Source organism: Pinus tabuliformis, chromosome J (genome assembly GCF_031772625.1).
Source record: "Pinus tabuliformis cultivar Carrire ecotype Pingquan chromosome J, CPIR1, whole genome shotgun sequence".
NCBI lineage: Eukaryota > Viridiplantae > Streptophyta > Pinopsida > Pinales > Pinaceae > Pinus > Pinus tabuliformis.
This window is the reverse complement of record NC_142295.1, coordinates 72,633,781-72,654,914: the sequence shown is the minus strand read 5'-3', so window position 1 is coordinate 72,654,914 and position 21,134 is coordinate 72,633,781.

The window sequence follows — 21,134 nt, the reverse complement described above, 5'->3', positions numbered from 1 at the left end:
AGTCCTCCTTCAAAGGGATAAGCTCCTTACATCAAGGGGTTAGCTCCTTAAGGTATGGGATGCGTGAACCTTAAAGGAGTGAACTTGCCACCTCAAGATTCCTTCTAGAAGCTTCCAAAAATGACTCAAAGTGAGTTTTTAAGAATGTAATTGCGCCTTTTTGACTTTTAAAGGGGTTCGCACCCATTACACAGAGACAGAGCGGTCAGGTGCATAGGGGACATGACCATTAGGTGCGGGACCACAGGTAATGCTAAGAGAAAGTGCAGAACCAGAGTTTTAGAGACTTTTAAGGGCTTTATCTTATTTTCAAGGCTTGCCATGAAGAGCTGAGGTTTAAGACTTGCAAAGGAGGAAAGTATGAGTGGTGATAGACTCACACCAATTGCAGAATGTCATGGTGACAATATTTTGTGCAACACTCCCTCAATATCCACGGTCACCCCCTGCAGCTGCCACATGGGGATGATTTTCTACTGATTTTCCATCCTTAGCTGAATCAGAGACCATTGTAACATAGGTCTCCCCATTCGCTCCCAAGTTTGTTTTGGTAGGAAATTCACATCTGATCCCAGGTTGAAAATGACCTAATCCATTTCATACTCTCCTATTTGTGCGGTCAGTCTCATCTCATGTCTCGTCCTTGTTCTATGCTTGCCAATCTTTCGTACTATGTGTGACTCACCTGGCACAGTTCCAGCACATCTATTGATGAGTTCTTGTAACCATTTCATAGCCTTACTGTCGCGCAGTAACTTCATACAGGTTTCCAAGAAAGTTGTGAGCATAGAGGGGTCCATCTTGGGCTTAGGCTTATCCTTGCTTCCTGAGGTGGAGGCCTCAGCGAAGCTCTTCTTAGCTTCCATGAAGGTTTCATGAGCATGCTCCAAATCAAACTCAGCCTCTTTCACCGGGGCTTTGCGAACCCATGTACTGTCTTCTGGTTGTTTCCCTTTGTCATCTCCCATTGCGATTCCACTTCTGAGTACTATATTTACGTTTGGATCTTCCTCACGCGGCTCAAATCTCATCATCTGCAGGTTCTGAGTTGGCAGAGGTGGTAGCGCCCCTTTGTCACATATCCTAGCTATCAGCGTAGGACAATCTTCCATTTCATGATCAAACAGCGTGCAATAATTGCATGACAGACGCGTTGGATTAGTGCAATCGCGGGCATAGTGTCCCGGTCCTCCGAAATTGTAGCAAATCAACTATCCTCAACCTCTACCAGGTCCTCCTCTGCCTCGACCTCGTCCGTGCCCCTGAAATCCTGTCCGCACCATCCCTACGTTCTGGTCAAGGGGCCACGTTTCAACCTAAACCCTGTAGGCAGGAGTTCTATCCATCATCAATTCATAGCTCCTACTAGTACGCTCATCATGTCCCACCTACCTACAAAAGTTGCAGAATAGTTGTTGTGGTGCTTGCACATACTTCTGTAGCAAGTGACAGTTATCCATGGCATGTCTTCCAGCTATCTGACATATAGAGCACCATAAGGCAGACCCCGTGTTGGGCATGGGATCCGCCGCAGTAGGTTTTGGGGCTTAAAGCCTAAGTTTTGGTCAAAGATGGTGTAGAAATCTGCAAAGTACAGACGCGGAGCGTGAAGTGTACAATCGAGTCATAGGGTTGTCCGCCCTAAAATATTGTAATTTAATTTAAAGTTGTGTCGGCCTACCCATAGTTTGCGAACCATGGGATTGTATAAATAGAAGGAGGCTCTAAGTGTAAAGGGAGAGAAGCTAAGTAGAGAATAGATAGAATAACGAAGGCATGGTTAGAGCATAGAGTGGAATCTGAAGTGTACTAGGTCGTAGTAAGTAGGAAGACGCTCTGCAGCTGAGTGCGCAAAGGCCTAGTAGAGTCCGCAACTGAGTGCACAGACCCCTGCAGCTGAGTGAGCAGGGCAGAGACGGGTCTATACTTGGAATTTTCAGTTAATAAAGAGAAGTTTACTTTGTGCATCTATTCTTGAATCTGTATTTTGATGTTATGTGTTTGTTGGCTTATATGGGCCTGACCCAGGTTCGGAAGAATTATTTAGCCAAACAAATCCCATAGCTACCGGCCCTTTCGGCAACATCCCGCAGAGCGCGGACTGAGGTCTCACCCGAGGTAGCAGAGGAGAGTGCTGGAACCAGGTTTGTGCACCCTTGGGATGTCTAGATGTGGTCTGGAGGGTTCGCGCGTTGTTCTATAGCCTCACGCTACTCTATGTCCGCGTAGGTCCGGATCCGGGTTAATTCGTAATATTACTTACTCGCATTAAATCAGATCTTCTTAATAGGGTCTTTAAGCAAACATTTAACAGATTTACCCAGTTTCCGCACTTAGAATAAACTTATATTCACATACATTCATAACATAAGCATATGCGCATAGATAAAAAAGTTATATTAACCGTACAAAAAGCTAGATCCACGATAATTCAGATTTAACATAGAATTACAGTAACCACTTATCTTTATTCAACTTTCTTCCCCAATACATCCAGATCCGCCCTATGCACTCAGCTGCAAGGGTCTGCGCACACAGTTTCGGACTCTTCCAGGCCTTTGCACACACAGCTGCAGAGCCTCTACCCACTACCCAAACCCTCGACTTGGATTTACAGACGCTTTTCGATTGTTCTCCTCAAAAACCCATTACATTTTCAGATCCAAGATCATACAACAAAACTTAGCTACCTCTACCCATAGAGCCTCACTCTATTTATACCTTTCCATGGACCGTGATCCATGGGCGGGCTGACTCAACTTACATTTCTTTACATTATTTTTGGGTGGACTACCCTTTGACTTTAACTTATTACAAATCGCACTCCGTGCATCCCGCGGAGTCTTTACCCTATCTTTATCCAAAACTTCGGGCTTTGTGCCCCATGACCATTGCGCAGGGCTTCTGCTATCCAACAGTCCCCCAACACAATCATCTTGACTCATCTTGAGTCACTTAGTTGCTGCGGCCATTTTTGCACGGAGATCGATTAGCAGATTCTGTGCTTCGCTTGTACTGGCAGCAAACTCTTCCGTCATTTGCTATATCCATTCTACACATGTTGCGGACACATCAGTCTCTGTCTATGCTAGTTCCAAGGTGGCATATTCTATCTCCATGTCTACTACTTTGCACTCTATGGTGGTCGAGACTACAAATGCTTCATCTAGCCAAGGCTGGAGACGAGCCTTAATCACTGCTTCCTTTTATCTGGTGGCGTCGGCTTGGATTTTTAGGTCCTGGGCCTCCCTCATCTTAGCCAAGCGTTGCGTAATGGCCACGGTCTGCATGGTTCCTTTGATCACATCGTGGGCTTGTTGGAGCTCCCTGGCCTCGGTTTCCAATCGCTGAAGTGTGGGATCCTCCTGGAGGGCGGTGAGCATAACAATCGACTGGGTTAATAGGTCAGTACATTCCTTCATTGAACGTGTGAGCATCTTGCGCCCAAAGGTAATGATATTTCTGTGCTGCGTGGTGATCTCTGGGGGCATCGATGGTGGAACCTATAGTTTTAATTCCTCGATCTGCAAACTGAGCTCCAGCTGAATCTGCGCAACCTCCTCCTTGGCTTGACAGAACCCGGTGGCGAAAGTGCGTATTCGTGTTTCAATAGGCAGCTTAGCCCTAATCTCCAGCTCAGGGGCACTCGAGCAGGCTTCCGCTACTAACTGCTCCACCTATTGCTTCTATGTGACTGCTTCATCCTGTTGGATGCGCAGTTGTTCTATATTGATCTTCTGTTCCTCCTGTACTTGTTTGGCGCGGTCTTCTCTAGCGCGAAGCTCCATTATGGCGCTGTCCCAAAGCTGTTGCAAACTTTCTCTAGTTAGTACAGCCACGTTTAATCCCAGCCCTGTAAGCCATCCTAGCACAACTCGGTCCTTTGCATTTGCGGTGATCATTTCTCCTGCTGGAATCGCGATGGAATGAGCTATTTGAGACTTCAGCAACTATTCAGTGGCTATCCTATCGGAAACCCCTTGAGTAGCGCTAGTGCATATTGGTGCAATTCTTATCCCAAGTTCATATAGCTGCGTATGGAGTTCCCCCAACACAATCTGTTGGTCTGACATGGCCTCGTCGATGACATCCCGAACGGTGTTTTCTATGTCATTTAAGTCACCCTCAGTTAAGGTGGTCACTTCGCTATCTACTTTTGACGCCTTCACATTCTTTCGTGGCTTCGACCGTTTTGGTTGTGTTGATTGCTTCAAAGGGGCACCCATATTAGTTGATGGTGGTTCTTCCATGGCCATATTAGTGGGTGCCTTCTAACTGCTTTCGTCCATTGTCGACCCAACCCCTCCGGGTGGTGTCTTTCCTGCTGCCATTTGTGCCGCCTCCCAGTCTGCCTGAACCTACGCGGCGAGATGTTCATTTTTCTTTTGTTGTGTGGCATGCTTAGCTTCCTCCTTTTGTTTCCGGATAGCGGCCTCGTTGCGCTCTACTGCCTCTGGTTCGCACCATGCCGATGGCTAGGTATCCACCACCGCATCGACAACGTCATCAATGGCAACAAAGGGGAGTGAGGTCCATGCGTGGGCCAGGTCCTTGTGCATCTTGATGTAGATACAATGCATGTCCACTTTAAACTTGGCAATATGCTTCATGCTTTTATAGATCTCATTGGATAGGCGAGGTTGTGTGTTAATCCATTGGCGCACATTCGCGTCCATCAGTATCCAAAAGATTTTGATGTTTCGGATTCGTCCAGCGTCCCTTGTCACCCAAAGGGAAGCGTATCTGGCGGCTTCTGGCCAATCTTGGTCCAAGACAGGAAAATGGTTGTCTTCGGGTAAGTCAGTGGTGACCAACATAATGGATAGGAGCAGCCATGCATAATGGAAGGTCTTACCCTCCTCCTGAACTTCTCAGTAGTTGGTCAGAAATTCTTCACAAAGGAACTATGACCAATTGAACCATTCGCCAGCTGCGCATTCCTCAACAAGTGCAATGACTATTACCGGAACCTCAGTGCCATGGCATTTCCGCATCACTTTCCTTGCCAACAACTTGGTGGTGATGCAAATTGCATTATTTGAAATGCTATCAATGATGTATCCTCGCTGCCCCTTCTCGAGCTTATACTTCTTTTTCAAGTTGTCTATCATCGCGACATCGCCACTTCTATCAGAAATTTCCCAGGGGTCTCTTCCTTCGCAGGGAAGGTGCAAAACCCGATGAACAAGTTCTGCGGTGATGTGGATGGGTTTTCCAACCCATAATATTTCCTCATGGACCAAATAAAGCAACTGCCTGATGACCAACATTTTGATAGGGGGCCGGAGAAAGTGAGGAATAGACAAGAGACAGAGCAACCCAGCTTTTTCTACCTTTCGTAGCCACTCCTTGGCTATAGTGTTGTCACCATCCTTTTGACACTCTGCTCCATCAGCGCATCAGTCACCAAGTGGGGAAATTTTACTATATCTTCCAAGTCCCAGTCTTCGAATTATATTGTCGCAATACGACCAACCACCAATCTTTCTACTGGGACTACTTTTGGAAGAGACGGGGTAATGAGTATAGTGTCGACTTCATCCAGATTTGCAAGTACCTTCGCCTTCCCCTTGCTTGGAGACACATACTTGGGTCGTCACACTAGCTGGATGGGATCCTCTTTAGGGTTTACTTCTTCGACATATGTGGGAGAACCTTCTTCTTCTTCGTCGCTTTCAATTGTGACAATTTTACCCTTTTCCTCCATTGTGAACTTGCTAAAGTGCAGGTGTCATGGCGACCTCCTTACTAATTCTGGAATTTGAGGGTCCTTCCTGGTCTTCGGTGTCCGGGGTGATTTAGGGAGCTCGGCTACTTGTGGCGTGGCTTTCTGCGGACTATCTGTGGTAGGGTTTTTCACCTTGAGAATTGCTTCCTGGTAATGTTTTGGCAATGCCTGAAACCACGAACTTTCTTCTAGTTGCTTGTCACTCATCTTGTGCTTGTCTTGGACCCAGGGCATCTTTCTTGTGGAACGGTAAAGCATGGTGGTGTGACCCTTACTATGATTATATATGATTTCAAATTTAAAATCAGTTGTTTGCCCTTGCTGTAGCTCATAAATGCGATTTTGGCAGTTACTCTTCTACCTTAACTACTCGCCACCTGCTCCAATGTGCCTTAAATGGGCCATCATATCATGAACAGTACCTGCAACGGTCACTTTCCATCTTTCCTTCGCGGCAGCGAATCCCCAGGGATGCAGGTGCATTTTTTGTATGGATGTTGTGGCCATGTCGTGCAGCTTCGCAGCAGCCTGTTTTATAGTCTTGTGCCCTCTTCCAACTGCATGGGGCACTGGGACTGGGCCTCCTACAAATAGTCAAGTGGGCGAACCCCTCATGTGGGTCTTCCATTTCCCGACTAGCCTGGGCTGCGAGCACCTTTTGCGTTTCCTTGATTCTTCTAACAGATTGCGGTTTGTGCATCCTTGTCTTCCCAGGTGCGATCACAACCATGCTAGTGGGGTCGCTGCTTGTAGTAGTGTAGGAGAGCTAGCCATGTCCGTTCCCTTCATTAGTTCCTTCACGTAGTCAGTGACTTCTAATTGCAACTTATCAATTGCTTCATCTAGCTTTGCAATTTGTGCTCGGAGTCTGGCCCCTGTTTCCTCTAGCTTATCGAGTTGCATTTTGCCATGCAAAATGGCTGCCCAGAGCTGCTGAATCTTTTCATGGAGGTTGTCACCAGTAGGGTGAGCTGTATCTGTGCTAGTTTTTCCAGTTGTAGAGAGACTTCCCTGCCTGGCCGTGCGAGCCCTTGTTCCGTGCAGGTCCAGTTGGATTGATGGTCGCCCGATGTGCACTCGTACCCTTCATTGTTGATGAATGACCACTCTATACCCACTTGGCTACCGCGCATGTCCTCCAATTCGTACCTAGAACTACCTCCTACATCTCAGCTTCTATGCCCCCCCTCCGGGTGCACGCGTGTGTCTTCCAATGCACTAGGCCGTTCCTGTGCTACGCATAAAGTACCAAGCTTGACGAACTGCCCCTCATTCATTGCGTCGTTTTCTGCTGGCCGTTGTATTTCCTCTATGGTTACACGTCGCAATGGAATCATCATATTACAGTTAAGTGTCATAACTTCCTGCAATTGATTTTGCCATTGCTCAGTCTCCTCATTAGAATCCACTGTACACATGTTATCGCGCTCCCATGAGATTCTTCCATCGTCTTTGGAATGCACTTGATCTTGGTCTTACGCTGTTATCTGATAGATGCAATCCAGTTCATCATCGCTTTCCTCATCGCGCATGGGTTCGGTGTAGTGCTCTCCTTCTGCTGGGTCCAACAGAACTACTACCTATAGTGACTTCTTTTCGAACGTCATTTTCCACCTCTTTAAATTAATGATCCCTTTCATGTCTGTTGCCCAATCAATTCCAAGCAATGCAGGGTAAGGATTACTATCATCAACAATCTCTATGACTTCAAAATCGGTCTGTGTACTTACACCTTCAATGTCCATGGTCACTCCTTGCAGTCGGCCCATTGGTAAGATCTTTTGTTGGTTGGCCATTCATAGCTGAATCGGGGACCATTGCAGTGCGGGCTTGCCCATGTGCTCCCATGTTTGTTTAGGCAATACGTTCGCATCCGAGCCTAATTCTAGGATGACCTGATCCATTTCATATTCACTAATTTGCGCTGTCAGTCTCATTTCCCATCCGGTGCGCAGAGCATGTCTTCCTATTTTTCGGATTACATGCGGCTCACCTGATTCGGCGCACCTAGTGATTATCTCCTGTAGTCCTTTAACGGCTTTACTATTGCACAAAAGCTTCATGCAGGTTTCGAGAAAGGTAGTAATCATGAAGGGGTCCAATCCTGCCTCCGTTTGATCCCTCCTACCTGGAGTGGAGGCTTCTACAAATCTCCTCTGAGCTTCCTTCGACCTCTTCATCCCTTGTTCCAACTCAGAGTCAAGTTCCTTGGTAGGTGCATCACGCCTCTTTCTGCCTTCTGCACACTCTTGTCACAGATTACCTCCTATGGCTACGCCGCTCCTCAGTACCATATTTATACTAGGGTCCTCTTCGCAGGGTTCTGATCGCATCATCTAGACATTCTGGGTTGGAGTAGTTGGTAACACCCCCTTCTCATGCATTTGGGACATTAACGTTGGATAGTCTACCATTTCATGATCAAACTGTTCACAATAGGGGCACAAGATCCTGTTCAGGTTAGTGCAGTCGCGAGCGTAGTGTCCCAGCCCTCCACAGTTATAACAGATCAATTGTCCATCACCTCGCCCAAGCCCCATCCCCCTTCCTTGGCCATGTCCTTGAAACCCTCCTCGCACTTTGGTTTGCATTCAGTAAGCTAGGGTTCTTTCCATCATTAAGTCATAACTTCGACACGTTCACTCATCGTGTCCTATTGATCAACAAAAGTTTCAATATAACTGCTGCGGGGTTTGGGTATACTTTTGTAAAAGGTGGCAGTTATCCGTTGCGTGTTTTCCACCCACTTGAAAAATCGCACACCAAAGCGTAAGTGCGGCACTTGGTCCTACTTGTACCTCCAGTTTTAACGGCATCGAGCCTCCCCCTACCAGATAGTTTGCGAAGACAGGGAAATGGTCCTTATCGTGCCCTTGGCTCTTGCATTTAATACAGCCTACCTTCGCACGTGCCTCTAGTCGGGGCACCCTTTCTTGCTTCAAGCTTTGCATTTCTAAACTTAGGTTTTGAAGTTGCGCGTGGATTTGTTGAACTCCCAACCCTGGATCTGGTATTGGGGTTTCGTGCAACCTCATTGCTATTTCCAGTGCCTCGACTTGGGTTGAGATCTTATGTTGTGACAGAGTTGTCCTCAGGTGTGGTGTCTATGATGCCACAAACCATGCGCAATGTTGCGCATCTGTCAAGGTCATATTAGCTTTGCAAATGGTACTTTTTAACCTTTGGTCAAGATCCCACGGAGTTTCACCAGGAAACATTGCGATCTCCTTGAACCCAATAACCGACTGGGTTTCTGATTTTGGATGGCCAAACTCTTTGTTTAGCGCATCTTGGATTGCTGCTATCACCTCATTCAGATGGTCGGTCGAGTATTTTATGTACCACGTCAGCGCGTGGTCTTGTAGTGCGCTAACTAGGGTGGCCTTCTTGATGCTTTCATCTGTTATGCCTTGGGCGTCCCATATAGACCTTATCACAAACTAGAATCGTCCTGGTTCCTCATTCCCTACACCCTTAAATATTGGCAGCTTGATTGCACTTGCCATCTCGACCTTTGGTGGTGGTGGGGTTAGAGGTGGGGTCGGGGTTGGTGTGGACGAATTTGTTGTAGGTGATGCGGGGGGTGGTGTGGACGGAGGTGGTATCAGAGGGAAGCGCTCCTTGATCATTCGGACTGTGTTGTAGCTCTGATACCACTTGTTGTAGATCTAACCCAAGAATAATATAGATTAGATACGAAAATATAAGATAATGCAAATAAACCCAGAATTAATATGAAATGATTCTTTATAGATCAAACCCTTAAGGTAGGGCAACACCATACATTCACTCCTTAAGGAAGGAGAACACTCCACAAGCCATATGCCTGTTCATACAATAATCCTTCACTATATCCCATGTGGAGTCTCTAGCCTCTATATAGGCCTCATACATACAATACCATGGATCATTACCATGGTTCCCTCATACCATCAAACTAATACCATGGGCCCATTACATTATTATTAACTACTTGTGGTCCCTTACATGACATGGGTTAACCACCTTATTTATTACTATGGCCCATCCCATTATTACATTATTACCTTGGGTACCTCCCTCGGTACCCCATATTATCCCCCCTAGGTATATAACATTCCACCCCCCTAAGCATGTTTCGTCCCCGAAACATGGGAAGAACACAAATAATAAGATCTACTCAAAAGAGTAGTCCACTGGTACCATGCACGTGCATCTAGCCATCCAAGAGAAAGGTGAACCCTCGATCTCGCTGGTGCCTCGCTCGCTTGAGATGGAAGTTGACCGTGGTAGCTCTTCTTTGTGGATGTGTAGTAGGTGGATCTTCGCTCCTCTCGATCTGTCATACGGGGGTTGTTGTCCATGTGGCTAATTAGTTGCCATCTTGATGGTTGTCTTGCAGGGTGATGTGGGTGATGATATGTTGAAGTTTTAACCCACAGTGGCTTTTTCTTTACTTCACCCTGCTATGGTGGCTGTTGTGGTGTCTTCTTTTTCAATATGACTTCAACCACTGAGCCCTCCTCTGATGTATCATCACCTGTAACCTTTTCTTCTTCAGCCTCTGTTTGTGTTTGATTGTTGATCATCAAAGGCTCATCATCTGATATGTCAGTCCCTGGAACATCTTCTGCTTCAGCCTCCATGTGCTCTACCTGTTTATGGATGGAAATATCTTGTAATGTAATTTTCTTCTTTTTATACCATAGCTTCAGGAATTTCTTCTGCACATTAATATTGATAGTACCCGCAGATTCCATCCAAGGATATCCCAAAACAACATCCATATTATCCATCTCTAAAGTATAAAAATCACCATGCAACACATACTTATCCATAGAAATCTTCAAATCCTTATACACTTGAACATCCTCATCATTCACCTGTGTGTTTTCAATGTGTTTTGCTGGAACTGGCAATTTTTTTGCCAAATTAACATTGATAAAATTATGCTTGCAACTAGGATTTATAGACACAATGATCTTCTCCTTTTGAATCAATCCATGAACCTGCAATAAGGAGACACCAGTAGAAGATAACCCCTTACGTGGCTCATTCTCCTTTTTTCTAGCACGAGACCATTTGTCTAAAAGGACTTTTTCAAATTCTGCATCTGAGAGTTTGGTCAACTGTTTGTCATCAAGTGAGAGATACCATTTGTAAGCCTCATCTTTGAAACCAAACCACACTGAATCCCTCCAATTTTTTGCCCATGCTGACTTTTGTTGTTTTATGTATTCTTCAATAGTAAGACCATTATCTTTCCCTGTAAAATATTGCTTGCTAGAAGCCATGAAAAGGGTTTTGAAAAAATTCACTCACTTGGCGAAAATTTAAAGTGGCCACAGTTTAGTCAATATTGCTCAGAATATTTATTATGACCTGTTTTCGGAAATGGAATGACCATTCTGCATCTGCCCATGTGATAGAAATCCTGATCCAGACACTAAAATTCCAGATCTGCGCTGCAACTCTCCCGCCGTCACCAAAATTTCTGCAAAAAAGAGCTGATTTTAAATCAGCGATATCTCCCTCATCCGGACTCCGATTCGACTGATTTTTTTTTTGAAATTGGGTAATTTTTCTCAAACAATTCATATCTACAATTAGATTTTGTAGATCTTACACCAGGATGTCTAGATCTGTGCCGCAAACTCGCTGCCCTGAAAATTGTCTGCAACCCCACTGATTTTTAAATCAGCGATATCTCCTTCATCCGGACTCCGATTCAACCGATTTTTTTTTTGAAATCGGCTATTTTTTCACAAAGAATACAGATCTACAATTAGATTTTTCAGATCTTGCACCAAAACGTACAGATCTGATCTGCAAATTCGCCACCCAAAATCCCTGCAAAAAATATAAAAAAATTTCTCCACTTTGGTGCCCAAGAAAGTGCTCTGATACCACTTGTTGTAGATCTGATACCACTTGTTATAGATCTAACCCAAGAATAATATAGATCAGATACGAAAATATAAGATAATGCAAATAAACCCAGAATTAATATGAAATGATTCTTTATAGATCAAACCCTTAAGGTAAGGCAACACCATACATTCACTCCTTAAGGAAGGAGAACACTCCACAAGCCATATGCCTGTTCATACAATAATCCTTCACTATATCCCATGTGGAGTCTCTAGCCTCTATATATGCCACATACATACAATACCATGGATCATTACCATGGTTTCCTCATACCATCAAACTAATACCATGGGGCCATTACATTATTATTAACTACTTGTGGTCCCTTACATGACATGGGTTAACCACCTTATTTATTACTATGGCCCATCCCATTATTACATTATTACCTTGGGTACCTCCCTCGGTACCCCTTATTATCCCCCCTAGGTATATAACAGACTGAACTCCTCGGTGAGAACCTCGCGAGCTCCTCCTCGATTTCTCGTGAATAGAAATCAGAGGATTGTTCCCTGCTCCTCCCGTTCCGCGGTAACCTATTCCACTCCGCATTACCCTAGACATCACTATTCGCGCATGATTTGTTTTTCACACAACAACATCTTAACCCAAGCATTCACTGATTTGATATACTTACCCTGCAGTCCTTGAAGAAATCGCCTTTCTGCTTCACTATAGCTCACAGTTGTATCTATCGCGAACTCAGTAATAAATAGTCCTATTACCCGGTCCAGCCAATGGTCTATGGCACGTGCGATTTATCTTCGATGGCTTCTAGCCTGCGCACCAGTTCCGAAGTCCACACAATAGGCTGATCTAATCTACACCTTCCCATGCTATCAGCTAACCTCGCGATCCACTAGTACAGTTCTATCGGAAATTTCATGAAGAAGACTTCATGAATATTTGTGTATATATAGCGGTCCAACCAATCTTCCTCTGATATCCGCGGATTTTTGTTTTCCTGAACTGTAAACTCGTGGAGTTTCAGATCCCACCACTCTTCAATATCTTTCTTTGTCAGGTTCCAGTGTTCCCACATTAGACACCCCTTAGGCAGATCCCAGTCCCGGCAACGGAACCATTTTTTGGCTTATATGGGCCTGACCCAGGTTCGGAAGAATTATTTAGCCAAACAAATCCTGCAGCTACCGGCCCTTTCGGCAATAGCCAGCGGAGTGCAGACTAAGGTCTCACCTGAGGTAGCAGGGGAGGGTGCTGGAACCAGATTTCTGCACCCTTGGGATGTCTAGATGTGGTTTGGAGGGTTCGCATGCGATTTTGTAGCCTCGCGCTGCTCTACGTCCGCGTCGGTCCAGATCCAGGTTAATTCGTAATATTACTCACTCGCATTAAATCAGATCTTCTTAGCAGGGTCTTTAAGCAAACATTTAACAGATTTACCTAGTTCGCGCACTTAGAATAAACTCATATTCACATACATTCATAACATAAGCATATGCGCATAGATCAAACAGTTATATTAACCATACAAAAAGCCAGATCCACGATAATTCAGATTTAACACAGAATTACAATAACCACTTATCTTTATTCAACTTTCTTCACTAATACATCCAGATCTGCCCTGCGCACTCAGTTGCAGGGGTTCACACACACAGCTACAGACTCTTCCAGGCCTCTGCACACACAACTACAGAGCCTCTACCCACTACCCAAACCCTCGACTCAGACTTACAGACGCTTTCCAATTGTTCTCCTCAAAAACCCATTACATTTCAGATCCAAGATCATACAACAAAACTTAGCTACCTCTACCCATAGAGCCTCACTCTATTTATACCTTTCCATGGCCCGTGATCCACGGGCAGGCCAACTCAACTTACATTTCTTTACACTATTTTTGGGCAGACTATCCTTTGACTTTAACTTATTACAAATTGCACTCCGCACATCCCTCGTAGTCTTTACCCTATCTTTATCCAAAACTTCGGGCTTTGTGCCCCATGACCGTTGTGCGGGGCTTCTGCTACCTAACAATATTACTTTTATTCGGTTTACTACGCGCACTTGATGAATACTCATATAAATGCTTCTACGTGAATTTAATCTAAGTAATCAACTAACAGAGACTAATTAAGGAAGAGTTGGGTAAATAACACGGGTCGCGCTGCAGCTAGAACTGCGCGAAGATAGTATCACAGGGTGCGGGGTGCACGTAGTGCAGTAAGTGCGAAGGTTGGATCACGTAACAATCACCACATATCAGACATCCCCAGGGTACAGAAACCTGGTTCTAGCACCCTCCCATACTACTTCGGGTGAGACCTCAGTTCGCGCTCCACGGACTGTTGCTGAAAGGGCCAGTAGTACTGGGATTTGCTTGCTTAAATCACTTCTGAACCTGGGTCAGGCCCCACTAAGCCAACAAATGGTTCTGTTGTCGGGACTGGGATCTGCATAAGGGATGTCTGATGTCGTGCCACTGGAACCCAACAAAGAAGGAAATTGAAGAGTGGTTGGACAAGAAGATTCACGAGTTCGCGACACAGGAAAACAAAACTCTGCAAGTATTTAAGGAAAAGTGGTTGGATCGCTACATGTATACATAAATACATGAGATTTTCTTTGCCTCTTTTCCATCGGAGTTGTATGAGTGGATCACAAAGTTAGCAGACAGCCAAGGAAGGTGTAGGCTCGACAAACCAATAGTGTGGACTCTAGAGCTAGTGCGCAGACTAGAAGCCTCAGAGGATAAGATAGCGCGAGCTGTGGACCACTAGCTCGACCGAATAATAGGAGGATTTATCACTGAGTTCACGGTGGACATGACCGTCAGTTACAGCGAGGCTGAGCGACACTTCCTCAAGGGACTGCAAGGTAAGTATATTAAATCTTTGAATACCTAGATTAAGATGCTATTGTGTGAAAAAAGGGTCATGCGAATACATTAATGTTTGGGACTATGCGGAGTGAAAAGATCTACAGAAGCAGAAGTAGTGAAGAATTAGAAAACAGTCCCTTAATTTCACCCTCGCGGGAGAGCGAGGACGAGCTCGCGAAGGTTTCTTCGAGAAGCGCAGTCAGTTTGATAAGGCAACAGATTCCGTGGTTACCACCTCCACCCACACCACCACCCACTTCACCTCCCTCACCTCCATCTCCACCCACTCCACCTCCACCACCTCCACAGTTCAGTATGGTGAGCGTGATCAAACTACCAGTGTTCAGAGGAGTAGGGAATGAGGATCCAGACCAATTCTGGTTCGTGGTAAGAGCAGTATGGGAAGCACAGGGCATCATGGACGACAATATTAAGAAGGCTACATTGGTGAGCACGCTGCAGGATCGCGCATTGACATGGTATATCAAGCACTCTAACGACCACCCAAACGTAGGGATAACAGAGATCTAGAACACGCTGAACAGGGAATTTAGCAGGCCAAAGTCAGAAACACAATCAATCATCGGGTTTAAAGAAATCACAATGCTCCCAGGCAAGACTCACTGGGATCTGGATCAATGGCTGAAGAGTACAATCCGCGAAGCTAATATGACGTTGATAGATGGACAACATCACGCATGGTTTGTAGCATCTTTGGCACTGCACTTGAGGATGACACTGTCACAACAGAAACCTTCCACTCAGGTCGAAGAGTTGGAAATGGCAATGAGATTACATGAAAGCCCAATACAAGACCTTGGGTTGGGAGTTCAACAAATCCACACGCAACTACAGAATCTATGTTTGGAAATGCAAAGCTTGAAGCAGGATAGGGCACCGCAGCCAGAGGCGCGCGAGGAAGTATGGTGCATAAAATGCAAAGGCCAGGGCCATGACAAGGATCACTGTCTAGTGTTCACAAACTACTTAGCAGGAGAAGGGCCAATGTCGTTGAGACCGGAGGCACAGACAGGGCCGAGCGCGACACCTCCTTTATGGTGCGTGATTTGTTAGATAGGAGGGAAACAAATGATGGACAATTTTCATTTGCTGTAGAAATATACACAGACACCCCAGCAATTGTTTTGTAATTTCTGCAGGTTAGTAGGCCACAATGAGTGCACTTGCTGTAGTTATGAGCTAATGAGGGATCGAACCCCAGCCTATAGGATTCAGACCGAAACGCGAGCCCTCGACCTAGACGTGGGGATGGCGCATGCTAGATTTCAGGGGCAAGGTCAGGGGCAAGGTGGAATGGGACTAGGAAAGGGCCATGGACAGTTAATTTGTTACAATTGCAGAGGACATGGCACTATGCCCGCGATTGTACCAACTTGACGAGGATATCCTATTTGTATTGTGCTCAGTTTGATCATGAAACAGTAGATTTTCCTACGTTGATCACAAAGATGCACGAAAAAGGGGTATTCCAGCCTCCCCCGACTCAGAATATACAAATGATGAGGTCTGAGCTGTGCGAAGAGGACCCGAACGTAAACATGATGCTCAAAAGCGGTACGACCATAGGAGAGGATATGAGGAAGAAGCCAGAGAAAAGTACATGGGTTCGAAAGGTTCCTACAAAGGAACCCAAGTTTGACTTAGAATGCGCAAAGGAGACATTCGTGGAGGCTAAGAAGAGCTTCCTGGAGGCCTCCACTTCAAGTAGTAAGGATCAAATCGAGCCAGGAATGGATCCTTCAATGCTCACTACCTTTTTGGAGACATGGATGAAACTGCTACGCCACAACAAGGCAGTTAAATGACTATAGGAGCTAATCACCAAGTGTGTGGAGTCAGGGAACCTCGCATCGTCCAAAAATTGGGGAAGCATGCATTGCACACTGGAAGAGAAATAAGGTTGACTACACAGATTGGGGAATATGAAATGGATCAGGTGATCCTAGATCTGGGTTCAGACACGAATGTATTACCGAAGCAAACATGAGAACGCATGGGCAGGCCCACATTACAATGGTCCCCTATTCAATTATGAATGGTGAATCAACAGAAGATTTTTCCCATGGAGAGTTTGCAAGCGGTAATAGTTGATATTGAAGGCGCGAACGCGTAGGCGGATTTTGAAGTAATAGATATTTTCGATGACAGCAATCCCTATCCCATGTTGTTAGGAATAGACCAGGCCATCGATATGAATGGAGTCATCAATCTGAAGAAGCACAAAATGATCTTCGAGAAAAAGTCACTACGCGTAGTAGTCCCACTGTACCCAACCGAAGGAACGCGCTACACTAAACCAGTGGGCGACGATGGGCTAGATTGTATTTACAAGATAACTGCGCGAGACCAGGAGTGGGTGAATCCGATTGCAGATGGGAGAATCTTGTGGGAGCGCGAAAGCTCCTGCACTTTGGATTTAGACAAAGAAGTAGAGTGATGGCAAAATCGGTTGCACGAGGTGACAACGCTGAATTGCAACATGATGGTTAGATCACTACGTTGCGTGAGAACAGAGGCAAGAGAGTTGCCGACATATGATGGATTGACAGCAGTGGATGAATTCCTGAGCAAATTTGAAAGCGCAGTACTATAATAACAGTGGTTTGATGCGTTGAAATGGGCACTACGCGCAATACCCACATGATGGTGGGGTAAACATCAAGGAAATTTTGAGGACTGGCGAGGATGTAGAAGAACGATGCGCCTACGATTTGGAAGCCCCCAGCTTCGAACAAAAGTCTGTTAATGATGACGGAACAACTTGCACGCCCACCTGTCTCGATGGGTACAAACATGTGTTATGCAACCCACACAAGCACACCCCAAATTCAGGATTGAAAATTGGAATAGGACACAACAGCAGGAGAGGCGACGCGCACCATAAACGTTCCACGTAGAAGCATTCAAGAAGGTATGCAGAGTCCTGAACAGGGTTCACCAGGTGAGACGAATTGATTGGGACCTACGCGTACCAGCGGTTTGATGGGCCTATAGGGATATTTGAAAAAACCTAAGCGTGGAGATGATTTAGAAGCTGAAGAGCAGAGTTGAGACCATAATTTTGGAGGAAAGGAATCCTCACACAATAGCTCTCATAGTTGGGACAGTACACAAGGACCTGGACGAAGGAATTATGCAATTACATGAAGCCATTCGGTGAGGGAACTTTAAGCTTTGCGAACTCGAAGAAGATCAGGTACGACTAAGGAAGAAAATCATGTTAATGGATGCAGAGATCAAAAACCTGGAAAACAAAATCGTGCAACCATGTTGCGTCGATGGGCTTAGCGTGACCATACAAGATACAAACAACTAGACTATTGCATTAGAAGATTGTCGCCGAGGATTTGTGACTCTACTACCATGGCTGCGACCACACCTTACCAAACAAAGTAACCAGGGGAGCGCACCACAGAAGGAAGAATGCGCGGCGTTGACTGTCATAAGGATAATTGAGAAGTGCCCACGGGCTAGGCTGGAAGGTGAATTGCAGTCTCGCACAAGTGGTGTGGCCACCTGACTAGTTGTCAGAAGCACAGTCTCAGCGCTCCGAGCAGTTGAAAGAGAGCACAAGACTATAAAAGAGTATGTGGGGGAGCTGCACGATAAGGAGGTTGTGCGCAGGATTAGTATGTCACAGGGGTTGTGCCTGCACATAGGGGGCTGTGCTGCCATGCGGGTAGGCTGGGAAGTGACTATTGGTGTCACTGTTCATGACAAGATGTCCAATTTAAGACAAAGAGGAGCGGGCGATGGGCAATTAAAACACGAAGTCAAAACTAGATTTCGGATGATCTACCGCCAATCTAGCATTAATGGGCCGAATGTGGGGGGAACAGTCGAATTTGAATTCAAAAAGGCCTATAAATCACAGGTGGCTATCCAACGAACAACCCTTGGTATTTTGAGAATTCAGTTGTTGCGCTATCAAGTGGGTATGGACCTTACGAATTTGGAAGCTTTGAGAGCAAGTTCAGTGTTTGAGACATTGCTGAAGGAGACATAGGACCTCCTGAATAGAATGATGTTGACAACCGAGGAAGGCAGGTAGAGCCCTATGCTGTAGGTGGGGGATGCACAAGAAATTCCAAATTCACCCCGGACACCGAGGCCCAAAACGGATCCACAGGTAGTAGGACCAGTCTGTATGTCTCCACGAAATGCGCAGTTTGGTAAACTTTCTATGGAAGACAAGGGAAAGACTGTTAATCTCGAGACAGATGATGAGGAGGAGGGCCTCCAGGCTTTCGTAGAAGGGATTGAGGCGGATGAAAAAATGGAGGAAGACATTCAACCGGTGCGCGCTGCAGCAAAACTACCCAAGTATGTCCCTCCGCGAAAAGGGAAAGCAAAAGTACCCAAGGATTTGGATGTCGTTAAGAGCTCACTCCAAACCCCACTCCTCCTATATGGAATTCTGTTTGAAGGCTCGGTCTTTGGCTGTGTGCCCATGATGAAATTTGAAGATTGGGACCTCATGGATGGTGAAAAGTTCCCACAATTACAGACTAAAACCCTCATGAAGCAAAGCAAGGAGGGGTCCGTTACAATGCTAGAACCGTAGAAATGGTTGCGCGGTGTGGAGAAGGTCGGGCTACTCCACCTACTATGGATTCCGCATTTTCACCACGCACTGATTACGATCTTTGTCATCAGGCAGCTGCTTTTCCTAGTACATGATGGGTACCTATGGCTGGAGGAGCCCATTCCCATCATGGTGGAACTTATTCACAGGATTTCTCGGCTTCCCTGTGAGGGAAGGGACCCTGTGGAAATAGCTGGAAAAAGCGGAGATTTGGCGCTTGCAGAGGCCATGAAAAAGAAATACAAGTTGGAAAAGAAGCAAAGAAGCCACATAATTAGTAGCATTCTAGACAAAGGGGTGTGCATAGCCACCCAGCTGCTGGCCGGGAAGGTGATGAGAAAATGTCATGGCAACGAGGTACTAGTGACGGTCGTCGCGCTGGCCGAACAATGTGCGGAGGGAGTCCAATTCAACTGGGCCGCCTTCCTCTGTGAAGAATTCCTCACCAACTGCAAGGAAGTCTAGGAGCAGGGCAAGACCTTCCACTACGCGTGGTTGCTCTTGTCCATCGTACTGGTGTCAGGGGAACTGCCTGAGGACAGTCAGTTCCCTCCTCTTGAACAGGACTTGCCAAAGGCCACAAAATATGCGTCGCTCTGGGCTACGAAGGACGCCACACGGATCTGTGAGACCAAGATCTTCTGGGTGCTCATGGAGGCGAGCATCCAGATGTGGATTAACAGAAGGCCGCACCTATCCCCCACAGTGTACGGCAGTCTGCAGAGCTTTGCAGACTTCAAGGCGGATATGCACAATGTGTATATTAAGGCGCGTAAAGATCTAGTGCGGAACTGGACCAAACTGCCATTCATTGCGATTGATGATGCCATTTTCATTGTGCTCAACCCATGGCCACCCGAGTGGCATGCCCCTGATTTGGCGACATGTGATAAGATAGTAGTACAAAATTAGAAGGAGGCCACCAAGCTGCTGGCTCAGCAAAAGCGCAACGAACAGTTGGCCGAGGAGGTAAAGGCTTTCTGTGAGGCAGTGAAGGTCGCCGCAACACAGACCAAGGGTGCTGAACAAGCAGCAATAGCACCGGCAACAAGGGCCACCACTACGCAGGAATAAGGAGGCCTGGACTTGACCATGGAACAGGGAACAAAGGACACAGCAGAAGGCGCAAACCCAAGCATGACATCTACACAATTGAAATGGCCATGTGGTACAAAATGAGCAGGCCCATGGAAGAAGACCAAAGCTTCCAAGCTAGATAGCAAACCCATTACACTAATAGAGGGTGACCTCTATGACATTGGTGACACAGTTCGTGAGGTCACCAGGGAAGCACTCCAAGAAGCAATGATGGAACAGCGCAATGTGTTGGGGGCCCTCAAGGAACAACTGCAACAACTTCAGGTGTGGCCCCCACAGGAGGGAATGGTAGCCGCTTATAGTGCCACAGGTACATCAACAACGAAGTAGTTGCTGTGGGCCAAAATGGCTAACACCGTCACACTGCCGGAAGGAGCACTGACAGTGGACAGCATGAAGGACAGAGCCGTAGTGGGCCGGATCAAGGGACTTGGCCTAAACTTGGCTACCCTTCCGCGGGACACATTATACTAGCTATAGGACGGAGTGACAACAGAACTTCGTGCTAGGGAAGGAGGCACGGTAAAAATGCTTAATGAACAATGAATCAACATTGAGCAGCTTAGTCTACAACACGATGAAGCGCTGGCGCAGAATCAACAGCTGGAGCAGATAGTAGAGGAAGCATGTCACCGCACTCCAGAGTTAGAAATTGCGACAGACCTACCAGTTGGAGTGCGAATTCACAGATTGGCTAGTGGATTCCATGAGGCAAAGGAGGAAGCAATGAGGATACAGTTGGACCTCAACCTTCAGATTGTCAAACTGCGATTAAAGATACAGTCGTCAATGCCCCCGAATGTTAGGGAACAACACTGGCTCTATCCAAAAGGGGCTGGAGGAAATAATACAGGTAGTGCAGGACTATACTATGATGTTGGAAGAATCCCTTGCGGTCTTCACTTCCTTACAAGAGGACCCCACCATACAGTGCCTGGAAATAGAAG